The following is an 18,149-nucleotide window of genomic DNA, read 5'->3' as shown; positions in this document are numbered from 1 at the left end:
TTCTAGTACTGATATCTGTAGTGGTGGGAAGTTTGGATAAGTATATAGCTAGAGTATTTTGGTCATACAGAGTATAGTCACTACTACACATAATGAAGCTGATGTTGTCTATGTGTTGTGCTGGAATGAACTAAAGTACAACTAGGTATAAACTAGTTATGGAAAATTTTCTAGGGTGCTTACCTGTATGTACCTCAACATTATATACATACCAGTAATCTCATTGGGAGACAACCATATTGTTTACCGTAGTCACCCCGTGTAGACATGTGAGAAAACTTGACCACCCCTGGTCACGGCAGGTGGCCCCTTCGACCTCACAATCTTATCCATATCTATCTGAGACCAGTATGGATTGGATAGCACCCACAAGTACGGTGCTACTAATTAATTGTGGACTGTATAGATTATATTAGTTTAGCTGAATGAAGGGGGGGGGGGGTAGGATACACATGGATACATCCATCAAGGAAAAACATTTGTACATAATCCCACCACTTACCAGATGTTCTCTGGTGGTCACTTGATGTAGCTGGATCACTCATAACCTATCCAATTACAACATACCTAACTGGCCAGCATCAGTCTGTTATAACTAGAAGGGTTACTTAACTGTGGGTGATTGATACTCCTTATTTCCTCCATTCACCATCTCATTTCGATGTCCTGCTACACCGACACGGTTCTCATTCCAGCAGCAAGAGGTATTCGTTGGTTTGTCCCGCTTTAGAAGTCGTGACTCAATGAACTTCACTTTCCTCGTCTCGGGAACAACGAGGTCTAACGTGTTCACTCGGAGCAAGGCGACTTATTTCACTTCACGCATTATCTTAACTTAGCGTTATTATCATTAATTACATTACAATTCACAAGACGATTTAATGTCTCATAATTATTATACACATTAGAGATCACTCCATTAAGATCTGAGACCGATGAGTGATGATTAAACCAAGGGTAATTTTCCCCAGGACACAGTCCATGGTGACGCGCCAGTCACCCGGTCCTACCCTTATTCACTCATTTTACCACTTTATTACAGTGGTCCCGTAAATCACGTTCCCTCACTCTCCACCAGGAACAGTTACGACACTTCCTATTATGAAATGAGGCCTATATTAACCCTTAGGCCGCCGTGAATGCCAATTTCGTGGTTCCATGCTTTCCCAGCCTCCTCACCACATTCAAAACACTCCCGCCTCCCCCATGGCCCGAGTCCCCCTATACCCCCGCACATCCGCGCATGCGCAAAGGGAACTCTTGGTTCTACCCTATTGTCAAATACATTTTTGACTCATATCGACACATTAAACACCTATTAGGTGCTATAGCTTCGGAAAATCAAAAATTTTCCACACTAGTAATATAAAAATAACTAGAGACCAGTCTAAACGTTACTCGTCAGCCCTTACCAGCCTGATAAGAAGGTCAAAAATTTGTATTATGAAAGCAGATTACAAAACATCAAAGGTGATATAAAAAAGACCTGGAAAATCCTATCTGAAATTCAAGGAACTAAAAGGATATCCAAAAGCAAAACAACCAAATTAACAAAATCAGACAAACTCCTACTCCCACCAACTGAAACAGCAAACACACTCAATGTTTTCTCCTCCACCATAGGAAAGAATCTAGCAAGCAAAATCCCAAGCTCAAACACCCGTCCATCAGACTACCTCACAGGCACCTACCCGCATACACTATACCTGGAGTTTACCTGGAGAGAGTTTCGGGGGTCAACGCCCCCGCGGCCCGGTCTGTGACCAGGCCTCCTGGTGGATCAGCCCCTGATCAACCAGGCTGTTGCTGCTGGCTGCACGCAAACCAACGTACGAGCCACAGCCCGGCTGATCAGGAACTGACTTTAGGTGCTTGTCCAGTGCCAGCTTGAAGACTGCCAGGGGTCTGTTGGTAATCCCCCTTATGTGTGCTGGGAGGCAGTTGAACAGTCTCGGGCCCCTGACACTTATTGTATGGTCTCTTAACGTACTAGTGACACCCCTGCTTTTCATTGGGGGGATGGTGCATCGTCTGCCAAGTCTTTTGCTTTCGTAGTGAGTGATTTTCGTGTGCAAGTTCGGTACTAGTCCCTCTAGGATTTTCCAGGTGTATATAATCATGTATCTCTCCCTCCTGCGTTCCAGGGAATACAGGTTTAGAAACCTCAAGCGCTCCCAGTAATTGAGGTGTTTTATCTCCGTTATGCATGCCGTGAAAGTTCTCTGTACATTTTCTAGGTCGGCAATTTCACCTGCCTTGAAAGGTGCTGTTAGAGTGCAGCAATATTCCAGCCTAGATAGAACAAGTGACCTGAAGAGTGTCATCATGGGCTTGGCCTCCCTAGTTTTGAAGGTTCTCATTATCCATCCTGTCATTTTTCTAGCAGATGCGATTGATACAATGTTATGGTCCTTGAAGGTGAGATCCTCCGACATAATCACTCCCAGGTCTTTGACGTTGGTGTTTCGCTCTATTTTGTGGCCAGAATTTGTTTTGTACTCTGATGAAGATTTAATTTCCTCATGTTTACCATATCTGAGTAATTGAAATTTCTCATCGTTGAACGTCATATTGTTTTCTGCAGCCCACTGAAAGATTTGGTTGATGTCCGCCTGGAGCCTTGCAGTGTCTGCAATGGAAGACACTGTCATGCAGATTCGGGTGTCATCTGCAAAGGAAGACACGGTGCTGTGGCTGACATCCTTGTCTATGTCGGATATGAGGATGAGGAACAAGATGGGAGCTAGTACTGTGCCTTGTGGAACAGAGCTTTTCACCGTAGCTGCCTCGGACTTTACTCTGTTGACGACTACTCTCTGTGTTCTGTTAGTGAGGAAATTATAGATCCATCGACCGACTTTTCCTGTTATTCCTTTAGCACGCATTTTGTGCGCTATTACGCCATGGTCACACTTGTCGAAGGCTTTTGCAAAGTCTGTATATATTACATCTGCATTCTTTTTGTCTTCTAGTGCATTTAGGACCTTGTCGTAGTGATCCAATAGTTGAGACAGACAGGAGCGACCTGTTCTAAACCCATGTTGCCCTGGGTTGTGTAACTGATGGGTTTCTAGATGGGTGGTGGTCTTGCTTCTTAGGACCCTTTCAAAGATTTTTATGATATGGGATGTTAGTGCTATTAGTCTGTAGTTCTTTGCTGTTGCTTTACTGCCCCCTTTGTGGAGTGGGGCTATGTCTGTTGTTTTTAGTAACTGAGGGACGACCCCCGTGTCCATGCTCCCTCTCCATAGGATGGAAAAGGCTCGTGATAGGGGCTTCTTGCAGTTCTTGATGAACACAGAGTTCCATGAGTCTGGCCCTGGGGCAGAGTGCATGGGCATGTCATTTATCGCCTGTTCGAAGTCATTTGGCGTTAGGATAACATCGGATAGGCTTGTGTTAATCAAATTTTGTGGCTCTCTCATAAAAAATTCATTTTGATCTTCGACTCTCAGTCTGGTTAGCGGCTTGCTAAAAACTGAGTCATATTGGGACTTGAGTAGCTCACTCATTTCCTTGCTGTCATCTGTGTAGGACCCATCTTGTTTAAGTAGGGGCCCAATACTGGACGTTGTTCTCGATTTTGATTTGGCATAGGAGAAGAAATACTTTGGGTTTCTTTCGATTTCATTTATGGCTTTTAGTTCTTCCCGCGCTTCCTGACTCCTAAAGGATTCTTTTAGCTTAAGTTCGATGCTTGCTATTTCTCTGACCAGTGTCTCCCTACGCATTTCAGATATATTGACCTCTTTTAGCCGCTCTGTTATTCTTTTCCGTCGCCTGTAAAGGGAGCGCCTGTCTCTTTCTATTTTACATCTACTCCTCCTTTTTCTTAGAGGAATAAGCCTTGTGCATACATCGAGTGCCACCGAGTTAATCTGTTCTAGGCATAAGTTGGGGTCTGTGTTGCTTAGTGTATCTTCCCAGCTTATATCGGTTAGGACTTGGTTTACTTGGTCCCACTTTATGTTTTTGTTATTGAAGTTGAATTTGGTGAATGCTCCCTGTCGGTCTGGGGCTCCACGCATACATGTCTGAACCTCAATTATGTTGTGATCTGAGTATATTGTTTTTGATATGGTGACATTTCTTATCAGATCATCATTGTTAGTGAAGATGAGGTCTAGTGTATTCTCCAGTCTAGTAGGCTCTATTATTTGCTGGTTTAAATTGAATTTTGTGCAGAGATTTAAAAGCTCGTGTGAGTGTGAGTTTTCATCAGAGCTGCCTCCTGGTGTTATTACTGCAACAAAATTATTTGCTATATTCCTCCATTTTAGGTGCCTTAAGTTGAAATCCCCCAGGAGCAAGATGTTGGGTGCAGGAGCTGGAAGATTTTCCAGACAGTGGTCAATTTTTAACAGCTGTTCCTGGAATTGCTGGGATGTTGCATCCGGAGGCTTGTAGACTACCACAATGACTAGGTTTTGGTTCTCGACCTTTACTGCTAAAACTTCCACTACATCATTTGAGGCATTAAGCAGTTCTGTGCAAACAAGTGACTCTGCAATGTACAGGCCAACCCCCCCCCCCCCTTTTGCCTGTTCACTCTGTCACATCTGTATAGGTTGTAACCTGGGATCCATATTTCGTTGTCCAAGTGATCCTTTATGTGGGTCTCAGTGAAAGCCGCGAACATTGCCTTTGCCTCTGCAAGCAGTCCACGGATGAAAGGTATTTTGTTGTTGTTGCTGGCTTTAGACCCTGTATATTTGCAAAGAAGAATGTTATCGGACTGGTGTGTGTGTGTGTGTGTGTGTGTGTGTGTGTGTGTGTGGTGTGTGTGACTCAACAATCAATATTTGCACCAATAACTCATTACAGTTGTGACCGGGTGTGGAAGTGTGAATTGCTCATTACTCTATAATTTGTTCATGATTGTAGCCAAAGTATAAACGTAAGTAACCATTCTACAGAATTCATTACCTTTGTAACTTGTGAGCTCATTACCTTTGTACCTAGTTCAGCTATCAAAACTTTGGGGGCCCAGTCCCTGGACCCATTACGTACCTCTGTAATCTGTAAATACCTTTGTAACTTGTCATGATTGTGACCAGACTTACCTGGAGTTCATTACCTTTGTAAATTGTGAGTTCGTTACCTTTGTAAATTGTGAGTTCATTACCTTTGTAAATTGTGAGTTCATTACCTCTAACTTGCTCAGCTATCAAAACTTTGGAGTCCAGTCCCTGGACCAATTATGTACCTCTGTAATCTTTTGACTACCGCCCACAGGATGGGTATGGGGTGCATAATAAACATATTAAACTAACTAACTGGTGGTATTGTTGGTACTGGGTACCCAACAGAGGTCTCGCCCATCAACACCCTTAAAAAGAAGGCAGGAGACATAAACAACTTGCCTCCTTTTTTGTACAAAAAAGCTTCACAAGTGCTGTCACCAATTATTGCAACACTCTTTAACAAATCCATTGAATCCTCCACCCTCTCAGCAGTTCTCAAAATAGCGAGGGTCACCCAGATCCACAAAGGAGGTGATCAAGTTGACTTGAATAACTGTAAACCATTTTCTAACTTACCACTACTCTCTAAAATCTTGTAAAATTAATTCAAAGATGGATCTATTTCTACCTCATCTCAAACAACATACTAAACCCCTGTCTACCTGGAGTTTACCTGGAGAGAGTTCCGGGGGTCAACGCCCCCGCGGCCCGGTCTGTGACCAGGCCTCCTGGTGGATCAGAGCCTGATCAACCAGGCTGTTACTGCTGGCTGCACGCAAACCAACGTACGAGCCACAGCCCGGCTGGTCAGGAACCGACTTTAGGTGCTTGTCCAGTGCCAGCTTGAAGACTGCCACGGGTCTGTTGGTAATTCCCCTTATGTATGCTGGGAGGCAGTTGAACAGTCTCGGGCCCCTGACACTTATTGTATGGTCTCTTAACGTGCTAGTGACACCCCTGCTTTTCATTGGGGGAATGTTGCATCGTCTGCCAAGTCTTTTGCTTTCGTAGTGAGTGATTTTCGTTTGCAAGTTCGGTACTAGTCCCTCTAGAATTTTCCAGGTGTATATGTCAGTTTGGATTCAGGAATAATAAGAGCACAAATGATGCTATTATACACATGCTAGAACTAATAAATACCGCTCTCGAGAAGAAAGAAGTCCCACTGGGAATTTTCAATGACTTACGCAAAACTTTTGATACAGTCGACCATGAATTTCTGCACACTAAATTAACACACTATGGTATAAGAGGCCACTCCCTCAACTACCTAATCCTCTTTCTCATCTACATCAATGACCTACCGAATGCATCACAGCTACTCAAACCCATATTATTTGCAGATGACACTACATACGTCTTCCCCCACCCAAACCCAGTCATACTCGCCAACACTATCAATGCTGAATTGCACAAAATATCTACCTTGATGATGACAAATAAACTTACCCTAAATACTGACAAAACCTATTTCATTCAGTTTGGAACAAGAGCTGCAAATGTTCCACTTAACATAACACTAAATGGATCACCCATCAGATTAGATTTTGCCACCGAAGTGGCTAGTTTATTGTGCACCCCATATCCATCCTGTGGACGGCAGCGCAAGAGCATATGAATACACAAAAGGCCTAGGAACTAGTCCCCAAAGAGCTAACAGGAGTACATATGGATTTACATCTACATATCTATAGTTCACTTATCCGTTACAAGTAAATTTAGGAAACTTGCTTAGTATATCTGGTATCTTTTTTTTCATTAATAAGATATCTTGACATGTCACATAGGTTATTATAGTGTCTATCTCTGTATTTCTCAGTAAGTGGACAATTAAGCACACAGTGTTCAAGACAGTGACCATATGCCTGATCACATAATTTGCATTTAGTTTGATCATCTGTGTGTCTACCAAACTGCTAGAAGTACTTGTAATCAAGCCTAAACCTGGCCACTAGAACATCAGTCAGTTTGTTCACATTACAAGTTGCTCCATAAACATACTTATCTATGTTCATGTTATCATAGTGGGTTATAGATCCACTCAGGCTTCTAACTGCATTCCTATAAGAATCATTTTCATTATTTACTTCTCTCCTAATGTTATTCCTAATGCTAGACACAGATATACCAAAGTTATATTCTACATTTTCCTTCTGGGTACTCTTCTTGGCTAACATATCAACTTTATAATGAAGGAGTAATCCAATGTGTGATGGGATCCATACCAATTGTACATTAATTCCTTTGTCCCTGATTTTGAGTATCTATACCTGGCTTCTCCAATGAGCATGTTGTTGGAGTCATTATATGAGTTAAGAGCATTCAGTGATGACATGGAATCAGTAATGATGATAGAGCCAAGCTCAGTTTCATAAGTTAGCTTCAGCGCCATTAGGATTGCAAGCAATTCAGTTTGCAATGTAGACGCCCAGTTGTTAATCCTTATGCCTAGTTGAACAAGTTTATTATCGTTCTTAACTAGGGAGGTGGCAACAAGAGCAGATGCAACCCTGCCAGAAGACTCCTGTTTAGATCCACCAGTGTATATAACTTGTGATAACTTATTACTGCCAGCTAGGAGAGAAATTTCTTCTTGAGCAGTTGCTTTAACAAGTGATTTAAGGAAGGGATTACTAACAATGAGCTTCTTGGGAGGGACTTGCAGGTATGTGATATTAAATGAACACATCTTCCATGGAGGGGTGAAATGCTCTTGTTGTCTACAGTGATACAGTTCATGCAGGTTATAAAACTTAATGCAATTGCACGTTTTCACAATCCATCTAGATCTGTGTGTATTTACTTCGAGGCACTTACTAAGATTCATTGTGACAGCGGTGGCTCATTTATTAACATTCTAATACCGAGTACAGTGTTAATCTCAACAATCCTATCACTGATACTAGAAATACCAAGCTCCTTCCTCATATTAAGAACTTTTGTAGATTTGGGACAGCCAAGAATAATTCTGAGAGCTTCATTTTGCATTAACTCCAAGGGTCGGAGAGAACTTTCTCTAGCTAATATTAACATGGGAGCAGCATAATCAATTAAGGGCCTAACATAGGCTATGTACATCATTCTCACTATTCTTACATTAGCAAGTTAGTTCGGGTTGAAGCTAGCAACAGCTTTGAGGGTATTTAGCCTATCTTTGCATTTCTTATTTAGTTGTGGTATAGTGGATTTATTAAAGGGTACATCTACACCAAGATATCTGTAAGTTTTAACGTAGCTAATGTTTTCACCCTGCAAATAGATGGGTGGGGGATGTCGTTTGCTTGTTAATATCTTTGTTTTAGAGGAAGATATTATGAGGCCTAGTCGATTACAAATTGCCTGAACTTCATTAAGAATGGTACTCATCTTCTTATGCCCTTTTGTGTGGATCATGATGTCATCAGCATAGCTTATAGCTATATGTTCAGGTGAGGCAGGTAGAGCATTTAGGAGAGCATTAATCAGAATATTAAATAGCATGGAACTGAGAACTCCTCCCTGCGGTGTACCTAGGGACATTTCTTTAGACTCACTTTTAAAGTCTTGGTAGTGGACAGAGGATACCCTATTTGACAGGTATCACCCATCACAAGACTCACAGAGGGAAAATTCATAGGAATCCACCTAGACAGTAGCCTCAAATTCCAGACACATATACAACAAATTTCCAAGAAAATTTCTAAGACAGAGGCATACTATCTGTGGAAAATACTGTATATATTTTCCAGAAATTCAGTATTTATATGTAAATAGATGGCCATACTGCATTTAATAATATTTATGTCATAGAAAACGGAAAGCCTGCGTCTGCGCAGACGAGACTCGCCATCTTGGTTTTGAATTTTGTACAAACGTTGGTGTAATGGGAAGAATTTTTCGTGCTCTAGAGGTTAAAATTGTGTTGACACCTCTCAAATAGGAGGCGAAATTGGTGGATGTGCATTCCTGCATAACTTGAGATATCAGACGACTGGACAAGACAGCTCCAGGAACCTCAGATAAGCTCTCTAGATTTGTGTGTAATTCTGGCCAGCATTATTTTCATAGATTTAGTTAGAGTGAGGTTTTCTGAGTATGATACACATTAATCTCCAGTCAAATTGGTGAGTGATATTAAGATATATTTTCCTTCTGTTATGTAATTGTGTATATATATAACCATTTATTATTTTTAATATACAGTCCACAAATTTATATATTTACCAGTATTCCTGGTGTATGTATATTTCAATTAATTAATAGGTCCAGAGCAACTTGTGGTTATGACAGTGGTAGGTATCGAAGGGGGACATTTTTTCCGACCTAGGTGTCCCAAATTCCTACTTGTCTACCTGGAGAGTTACCTGGAGAGAGTTTCGGGGGTCAACGCCCCCGCGGCCCGGTCTGTGACCAGGCCTCCTGGTGGATCAGCGCCTGATCAACCAGGCTGTTGCTGCTGGCTGCACGCAAACCAACGTACGAGCCACAGCCCGGCTGATCAGGAACTGACTTTAGGTGCTTGTCCAGTGCCAGCTTGAAGACTGCCAGGGGTCTGTTGGTAATCCCCCTTATGTGTGCTGGGAGGCAGTTGAACAGTCTCGGGCCCCTGACACTTACTGTATGGTCTCTTAACGTGCTAGTGACACCCCTGCTTTTCATTGGGGGGTTGGTGCATCGTCTGCCAAGTCTTTTGCTTTCGTAGTGAGTGATTTTCGTGTGCAAGTTCGGTACTAGTCCCTCTAGGATTTTCCAGGTGTATATAATCATGTATCTCTCCCTCCTGCGTTCCAGGGAATACAGGTTTAGAAACCTCAAGCGCTCCCAGTAATTGAGGTGTTTTATCTCCATTATGTGCGCCGTGAAAGTTCTCTGTACATTTTCTAGGTCGGCAATTTCACCTGCCTTGAAAGGTGCTGTTAGAGTGCAGCAATATTCCAGCCTAGATAGAACAAGTGCCCTGAAGAGTGTCATCATGGGCTTGGCCTCCCTAGTTTTGAAGGTTCTCATTATCCATCCTGTCATTTTTCTAGCAGATGTGATTGATACAATGTTATGGTCCTTGAAGGTGAGATCCTCCAACATAATCACTCCCAGGTCTTTGACGTTGGTGTTTCGCTCTATTTTGTGGAACTCCGTGTTCATCAAGAACTGCAAGAAGCCCCTATCACGAGCCTTTTCCATCCTATGGAGAGGGAGCATGGACACGGGGGTCGTCCCACAGTTACTAAAAACAACAGACATAGCCCCACTCCACAAAGGGGGCAGTAAAGCAACAGCAAAGAACTACAGACCGATAGCACTAACATCCCATATCATAAAAATCTTTGAAAGGGTCCTAAGAAGCAAGATCACCACCGATCTAGAAACCCATCAGTTACACAACCCAGGGCAACATGGGTTTAGAACAGGTCGCTCCTGTCTGTCTCAACTATTGGATCACTACGTGTGTGTGTGCATTTTCATCTGACCTGCGTCCTCCTGGGGTTATCTCTGCTAAAACATTGTTTGCTACATTCCTCCATTTTAGGTGTCTCAAGTTGAAATCCCCCAGTAGCAAGATGCTGGGAGCAGGAGTTGGATGATTTTTCCAGACACTGGTCAATTTTCAAAAGATGTTCCTGGAACTGCTGGGAGGTTGCATCTGGAGGCTTGTATACAACCACAACGACAAGGTTTTGGTTTTCGATCTTTACTGCCAAAATTTCAACTACATGTACATCATTTGAGATGTTTAGTAGTTCTGAGCAAATGAGCAACTCTGTGACGTACAAGCCCCTCCCCCCTCCCTTGTTGCCTCTTAGTCTGTCGCATATTCATATTCATATTCATATACTTTATTTGGACATGATACATAGTTGTACAAGGAATTATAGTAGTTGGGTGTACATGCCAAAAGCCCCTTGTATGTAGAGCATTATGGGCAGTCTTAAAATTAACTTAAAATTAACTAAGCAATGATAGGTTCAGTGGTAAAAATTACCATAAACAATTTACAGTGTGAAGTACAAATGAGTATATGAAACAATGAAATTTGAACATTTCGATTTTGAAGCATTACAGTTATGCAAATTTGTCGCATTACTATGTATAACAAACAAGATGATCAATTTACTATATGTTGTCTTGAAGTTTTAAGATTTAAGTAATTGGGAGATTTATTGGTAATGCTAAATATTGAATGTTGATTATTTAGTCCTGGGCAAGTAAGAGGTTTTTTAGAAGAGTCTTAAATTTATTTTCAGGCTTGGTTACTTTAGTATGTTCTGGTAATGAATTCCAGATTTTGGGGCCCTTTATGTGCACAGAGTTTTTACACAGTGTAATATGGACACGGGGTACATCAAAAAGAGATCTGTGTCTTGTGTTATGGTCGTGTGTCCTGTTAAGGTTCGTGAGGAGAAGTTTGAGTGGAGGGTTTATGTTTGCGTGTATTGTTCTATGTATGTATAGTAGGCACATGATAAGTGTGGATGTTCTATATGGTGAGCAAATTTAGACTTCTGAATAGAGGTGGAGTATGCTGTCGCGAGTGGGTATTTATCATTCTGATGTTGTTTATCCCCATGCACAAATTCCATATGTGATATAAGGGTAGATGAGTGAATGATACAGTGCAAGGAGAGCTGATTGTGGAACATAGTGCCGTATCTTTGATAGTGTGGAAAATTGCATTTATCTGAATGTATCTAATTATGTACATCACAGTAAATGATGACAAAGATAATTATTATTTATCAATGCTACATAGACAAGTAGGAATTTCGGACACCTAGGTCGCAAAAAAATGTCCCCCTTCGACACCTACCACTGTCATAACCACAAGTTGCTCTGGACCTATTAATTAAATGAAATATACTACACCAGGAATACTGGCAAATATATAAATTTGTGGACTGTATATTAAAAATAATAAATGGTTATATATATACACAATTACATAACAGAAGGAAAATATATCTTAATATCACTCACCAATTTGACTGGAGATTAATGTGTATCACACTCAGAAAACCTCACTCTAACTAAATCTATGAAAATAATGCTGGCCAGAATTACACACAAATCTAGAGAGCTTATCTGAGGTTCCTGGAACTGTCTTGTCCAGTCGTCTGATATCTCAAGTTATGCAGGAATGCACATTCACCAATTTCGCCTCCTATTTGAGAGGTGTCAACACAATTTTAACCTTTAGAGCACAAAAAAATTCTTCCCATTACACCAACGTTTGTACAAAATTCAAAACCAAGATGGCGAGTCTCGTCTGCACAGACGCAGGCTTTCCGTTTTCTATGACATAAATATTATTAAATACAGTATGGCCATCTATTTACATATAAATACTGAATTTCTGGAAAATATATACAGTATTTTCCACACTGCAGCCGGCCGGAGTTCATTGCTAAACGACTCAAATTGCTCATTTGACAATGGTGGAGGACCTGGGTACATATAGGATCTAGCATTCAAACGGTGACATATTACACAAGATTTAATCACCCTTTTTACACTTTGCCGTCCTTGTGGAATCCAGAAAGTTTCCCTAATGCAATTTAAGGTATCTTGTACCCCACCATGCATTACATTTTTATGGGCATTTAGAACAATCAAATTTGTTAGATGATGAGTTTTGGGCAGTAAGATAGGGTGTTTAGCATAATCATCCAATTCAGCATTTTGTAACCCACCTCTGCACCTAATTAAATTGTTCTCTAAATACAGCCCCAATTTCTCTATTATGGAGCCTTTCACAATTTTTCTTTCCATCATCAATCTAATCTCATTTCCAGGTAAGCACCATACTGCACTCTGTCCCAATAATTTAAGGGAACCCCAGGCTAGTAGGGATATCTCTCAGGTAGAGATAGAAAGTGAGTCTGAGCCTGAAATGGTAGCCAGAGTGATTAGTGGGAGTGAAGTCTCTAATCTGAGTGAGAATCATGGAGGTGCTGCCCTACCTACAGTCATGGCAAAGGTTGTGAATGGGCACAGGTCTGAAACAACCCGATTATTCTTTGACTCAGGAGCACAAGTATCATTGATAACAAAGAAGTTGGTGGCTAAATTAAAGTTGAAGGCCACAAAGAAAGTTAGTATGATGTTGGGAGGGGCTATAAGTCAGGCCCCACCCAAATCTTATGATGTGGTGGATGCCACAGTCAAATTAGGTGGACATCTCAGAGACATTACAGCCTTGGTGGTAGAGTCGTTACCCACGGCAATTACAGCGAGAGGTCTTGCTGCAGCAGCTGAGCGATTGAAAGACCTTGACGTGAAGCTGACAGACCAGGGAATTACCACTGACACAGTCAGAAATGTAGGTATCCTGGTGGGAGCCAATCAGATAGATGACTTCCTGTCTACATGACGGACGTTTAGGGAAGGAATTGGTTTATACAGATCCCCAGTAGGATACATCACAGGCAGCAGGATTCCACCTGAATTCCCTGCGACGCCAGATAGAGGAGAAGCTGTCCCCATGATAGCTGGGGGAGTAGTGATAATGAGTACCAGTATACACGATGAACCGCCAGGGAAGCTGAACCAGGTAGGGAGTGACGAACACTCGGCCACCTTGGGAAAACACTTTTACAGGGTACGTAAAGAGGGAGATAGATTGCCATTAAATCCAGGGAACCTCATATCAGTGGAAGGAAAGGCTACCAGGGCATGTGGGCCACTGGGTGGGAAAGTAAGGAGCCACTCAGTCAAGGCTAGACATGCAAAAGATGTTAAAGTTAAAGGAAAGGGTGCTAAGACCACCGGAACCAACAAGTTTACACCCCCAGAGGTCCATGCAGGGGAAACTGGACGGTTGAAGTTAGACCGGAGTCTGCTCGACGAGAGTGGCCGGACGGCACTTGTGTCCAGGGTCCACCGTGGGGGCATGCGGAAGGTGAACTTGATCTAGACTTAGTACCTACCTTCGCCGGTGGGAGTATGTTGGAACTTACTCGGTCCGAGAAGTCCCAACGGGGAAAAACACACCGTTCGAGGGCCCTTACACCCACCCAAAAACAAAAACACTCTCCCGGATTGACGAAGGTGGATGGAAGGTACTACTTAATTTATAGATTTACCCTTCAGGGAAGAAGTAGGTAGTTTATACTGTTAATACACTAATATTAGGATTATTGAGGCAACTGTAGATAATAATAATGTAGACCTAAGACCTTAACATAGGTAGTAATAGGCCGATAATGTAGGCAAACACTAGGTTATGTTAGCCAGGGAGAACTGGCAGCTCAAGTTTGAATGCTGGGGCATGGGGTTTTGAGACCACCATGCTTTCTTCTTAGACTAGACACCATCTGAGCAACACATGCTGTGGTCAGCAGATGGAGCCCCCCATGTGTCTTCACACATGAGACCTGGGGAAATCTGGTGGAGGCACCTCGATGTACCGTAGATGACCTCCTCTGTCAGGCCCATACAGTAAGACAAGATCTCCACTTTTTCTTAGGATTTCTGGCCAGTGTCTGGGGAAAATTGCGAGTGAGTTGAGCTGTGGCCTTTGTGCGGCCGGCAGTTCATGACCAGTACGTGATTTTGTCTCTTGTCCACCTAGAAGCTAGTGTCCATTTCTGCATAGTTATACTAGGGGATACACACCCTCTTGGATACAGGAATTTCTGAGGTGCAGGCAGGTCACTAATATCGACTGAATATTGCAGGAATTAAGGCTCCCGGTTGCACGTGGTTTTTGAGGGGAAGTCCAAAGGGGCTGTGTGTGTGCGGGTGTGTGTGAGGGTGTGTGTGTGTGTGTGTGTGTGTGTGTGTGTGTGTGTGTGTGCGTGTGTGGGTGTGTGTGTGCGTGTGTGGGTGTGTGGGTGTGTGTGTGTGTGTGTGTGTGGGTGTGTGTGTGGGTGTGTGTGAGGGTGTGTGTGTGGGTGTGTGTGAGGGTGTGTGTGTGTGGGTGTTGGTGTGTGTGTGTGTGGGTGTGTGTGTGTGGGTGTGCATCCTTGTGTGTATGCATATATTTGTATGCTCGTGTGCACATGTCCGTGCGTGCACCCTCGTGTGTGTATGTGCGCGCGCGCGCTAGTGTGGGTGTATGATCCACTTAATATTTGTATTTATAACTCATTACAATTGTGACCAGGTGTGGACGTATCAGTGGTTCATTACTTTGTAATTTGTTCATGACTGTAACCATGTATAGGAGTGAAGCTGATTCATTACCTCTGTAACTTGCCATGATTAGTGACCAGATCTACCTGGAGTTCATTACCTTTGTAACTAGTTCAGCTATCATAACTTTGGGGTCCAGTCACTGGACCCATTATGTACCTTTGTAATCTTTTGACTACCGCCCACAGGATGGGTATGGGGTGCATAAAGATATTAAACTAAAGTGTGTGTGTGTGTGTGTGTGTGTGTGTGTGTGTGTGTGTGTGTGTGTGTGTGTGTGTGTGTGTGTGTGTGTGTGTGTGTGTGTGTGTGTGTGTGTGTGTGTGTGGTGTGTGTGACTCAACAATCAATATTTGCACCAATAACTCATTACAGTTGTGACCGGGTGTGGAAGTGTGAATTGCTCATTACTCTATAATTTGTTCATGATTGTAGCCAAAGTATAAACGTAAGTAACCATTCTACAGAATTCATTACCTTTGTAACTTGTGAGCTCATTACCTTTGTACCTAGTTCAGCTATCAAAACTTTGGGGGCCCAGTCCCTGGACCCATTACGTACCTCTGTAATCTGTAAATACCTTTGTAACTTGTCATGATTGTGACCAGACTTACCTGGAGTTCATTACCTTTGTAAATTGTGAGTTCATTACCTTTGTAAATTGTGAGTTCATTACCTTTGTAAATTGTGAGTTCATTACCTTTGTAAATTGTGAGTTCATTACCTCTGTAACTTGCTCAGCTATCAAAACTTTGGAGTCCAGTCCCTGGACCAATTATGTACCTCTGTAATCTTTTGACTACCGCCCACAGGATGGGTATGGGGTGCATAATAAACATATTAAACTAAAACTAACTAAGCTTAGGGAGGTTGAAGATCAGGATATATGCTGCAACACCAAGTAAGTTAGTCCTTTAAACGTGCATGCAGGCGAGGTTTCTTGCAACATCAGTCATTTATGAAAATATGTCCTATAAGCCACTTGTGAGGCTGAGGTACCGACCTCAGAGCTCGGTGTCAACAGAGCTTGCCAGGGTAGGCGACTCACTTGGAGGCAGTCCAGACAAATTTTCACAGAAAAGCAGGGGTACCACTAGTACGATAAGAGACAACACAGTAAGTGTGAGGGACCCAAGACTGTTCAACTGCCTCCCAACATACATAAGGGGGATTACTAATAAACCCCTGACTGTCTTCAAGAACGCACTGGACAGGCACCTAAAGTCAGTACGTGACCAGCCGGGCTGGGGTTCATACGTCGTGTTGCGTGCGGCCAACAGTAACAGCCTGGTTGATCAGGCCCTGATCCACCATGAGGCCTGGTCACAGACCGGACAGCGGGGGCATTGACCCAAGAGACCCTCTCCAAGTATACTCCGGGTATGCACTACCTGTTATACTATTAAGTTTAATCATACTACCTGCTATACTATTTAGTTTCATTACACTACCTGTCATACTATTTTATAATAATAATAATAATAATAATAATAATAATAATAATAATAATAATAATAATAATAATAATACGTATCTTTATTTCCACAAGTACATGTTCAAAGTATACAGTCGTAGCTGACATCAATGACATACTACTGTATAGAAAGCAGCCTGTTATGCAGAGCATTTCGGGCAAATTAGGCCAGTTTTGTCCCAGGATGCGACCCACACCAGTCGACTAACACCCAGGTACCCATTTTACTGATGGGTGAACATAGACAACCGGTGTAACGAAACACGTCCGATGTTCATGGAAATATGTGCCTTTGTCTGATTTTGGGGGGTTATCCTAGGTTCTCTACACATATGCTGTTATGTGGTGGCCCGGTGGCCTGGTGGCTAAAGCTCCCGCTTCACACACGGAGGGCCCGGGTTCGATTCCCGGCGGGTGGAAACATTCCGACACGTTTCCTTACACCTGTTGTCCTGTTCACCTAGCAGCAAATAGGTACCTGGGTGTTAGTCGACTGGTGTGGGTCGCATCCTGGGGGACAAGATTAAGGACCCCAATGGAAATAAGTTAGACAGTCCTCGATGACGCACTGACTTTCTTGGGTTATCCTGGGTGGCTAACCCTCCGGGGTTAAAAATCCGAACGAAATCTTATCTTATCTCTCTTATGTATGATTTTCTATGTAACTGAGGGTCTGGGTTCGATTCCCAGCCAGAGTAGAAACATTGGGCGTGTTTCTTTCCACCTGTTGTCTATGTTCCCCATCAGTAAAATGTGTACCTGGGTGACTCGAGAAATCGTAATGACACGATTGCAAACAAACCATACCCCCGGCCGGGATTGAACCCGCGGTCATAGACTCTATGACCGCGGGTTCAATCCCGGCCGGGGGTATGGTTTGTGTACCTGGGTGTTAGTCGACTGGTGTGGGTCGCATCCTGGGACACTTCACTGACCTAATTTGCCCGACATGCTGAGCATAACAAGCAGCTTTCTGTTTTTTTTTTATTTTTTTTATTTTTTTATTTTTTAATTTGAACATACATACAGAGGTACAAAAAATACAGGTAAGAGCAGCATGCCAAAGCCACTTGTATGCATAGCATTACGGGCTGGCTTAAAATTAACTTAAGATTAACTAAGCAATGATGTAATCAGTGATAAAACATTATTGTAAACAGATAACAATAAAGCACAAATGAGTATTACAAAGACAGGTCATATGGTTGCATGAATTGATGTACATTCAGTAGAATGGAGTATTCTGTTAGGTAGTGTATTTAAAAAATATAGTAGTATGTCATTGTTGTCAGCTAGGCCTGTATACCATGTACATGTACTTGTAGTAAATAAAGATATTATTATTATTATACCTGAATAAAGTTACTTATTCTACCCTCGCCGGGAATCGAACCGTGTGAAACGAGAGTTTTAGCCACCATGCCTCAGGGCTGTGCCCACAGCAGGCAAACCGCAGCCTATGTTTCCATTTTGCCTCACATTTAATATTTTGCTTGAAAATATACTATATTTTTTTTATGCCACTGTAGACTGTTACTGTAGCACACTGAACTTAATATATTTTGCTCATGGCATATGGCAGAGTGAATTTTGTTTTCAAGCAT

The sequence above is a fragment of the Cherax quadricarinatus genome, chromosome 19, assembly GCF_038502225.1.
Source record: "Cherax quadricarinatus isolate ZL_2023a chromosome 19, ASM3850222v1, whole genome shotgun sequence".
NCBI classification, from domain to species: Eukaryota; Metazoa; Arthropoda; class Malacostraca; order Decapoda; family Parastacidae; genus Cherax; species Cherax quadricarinatus.
Note: the sequence above shows the minus strand (reverse complement) of the source record.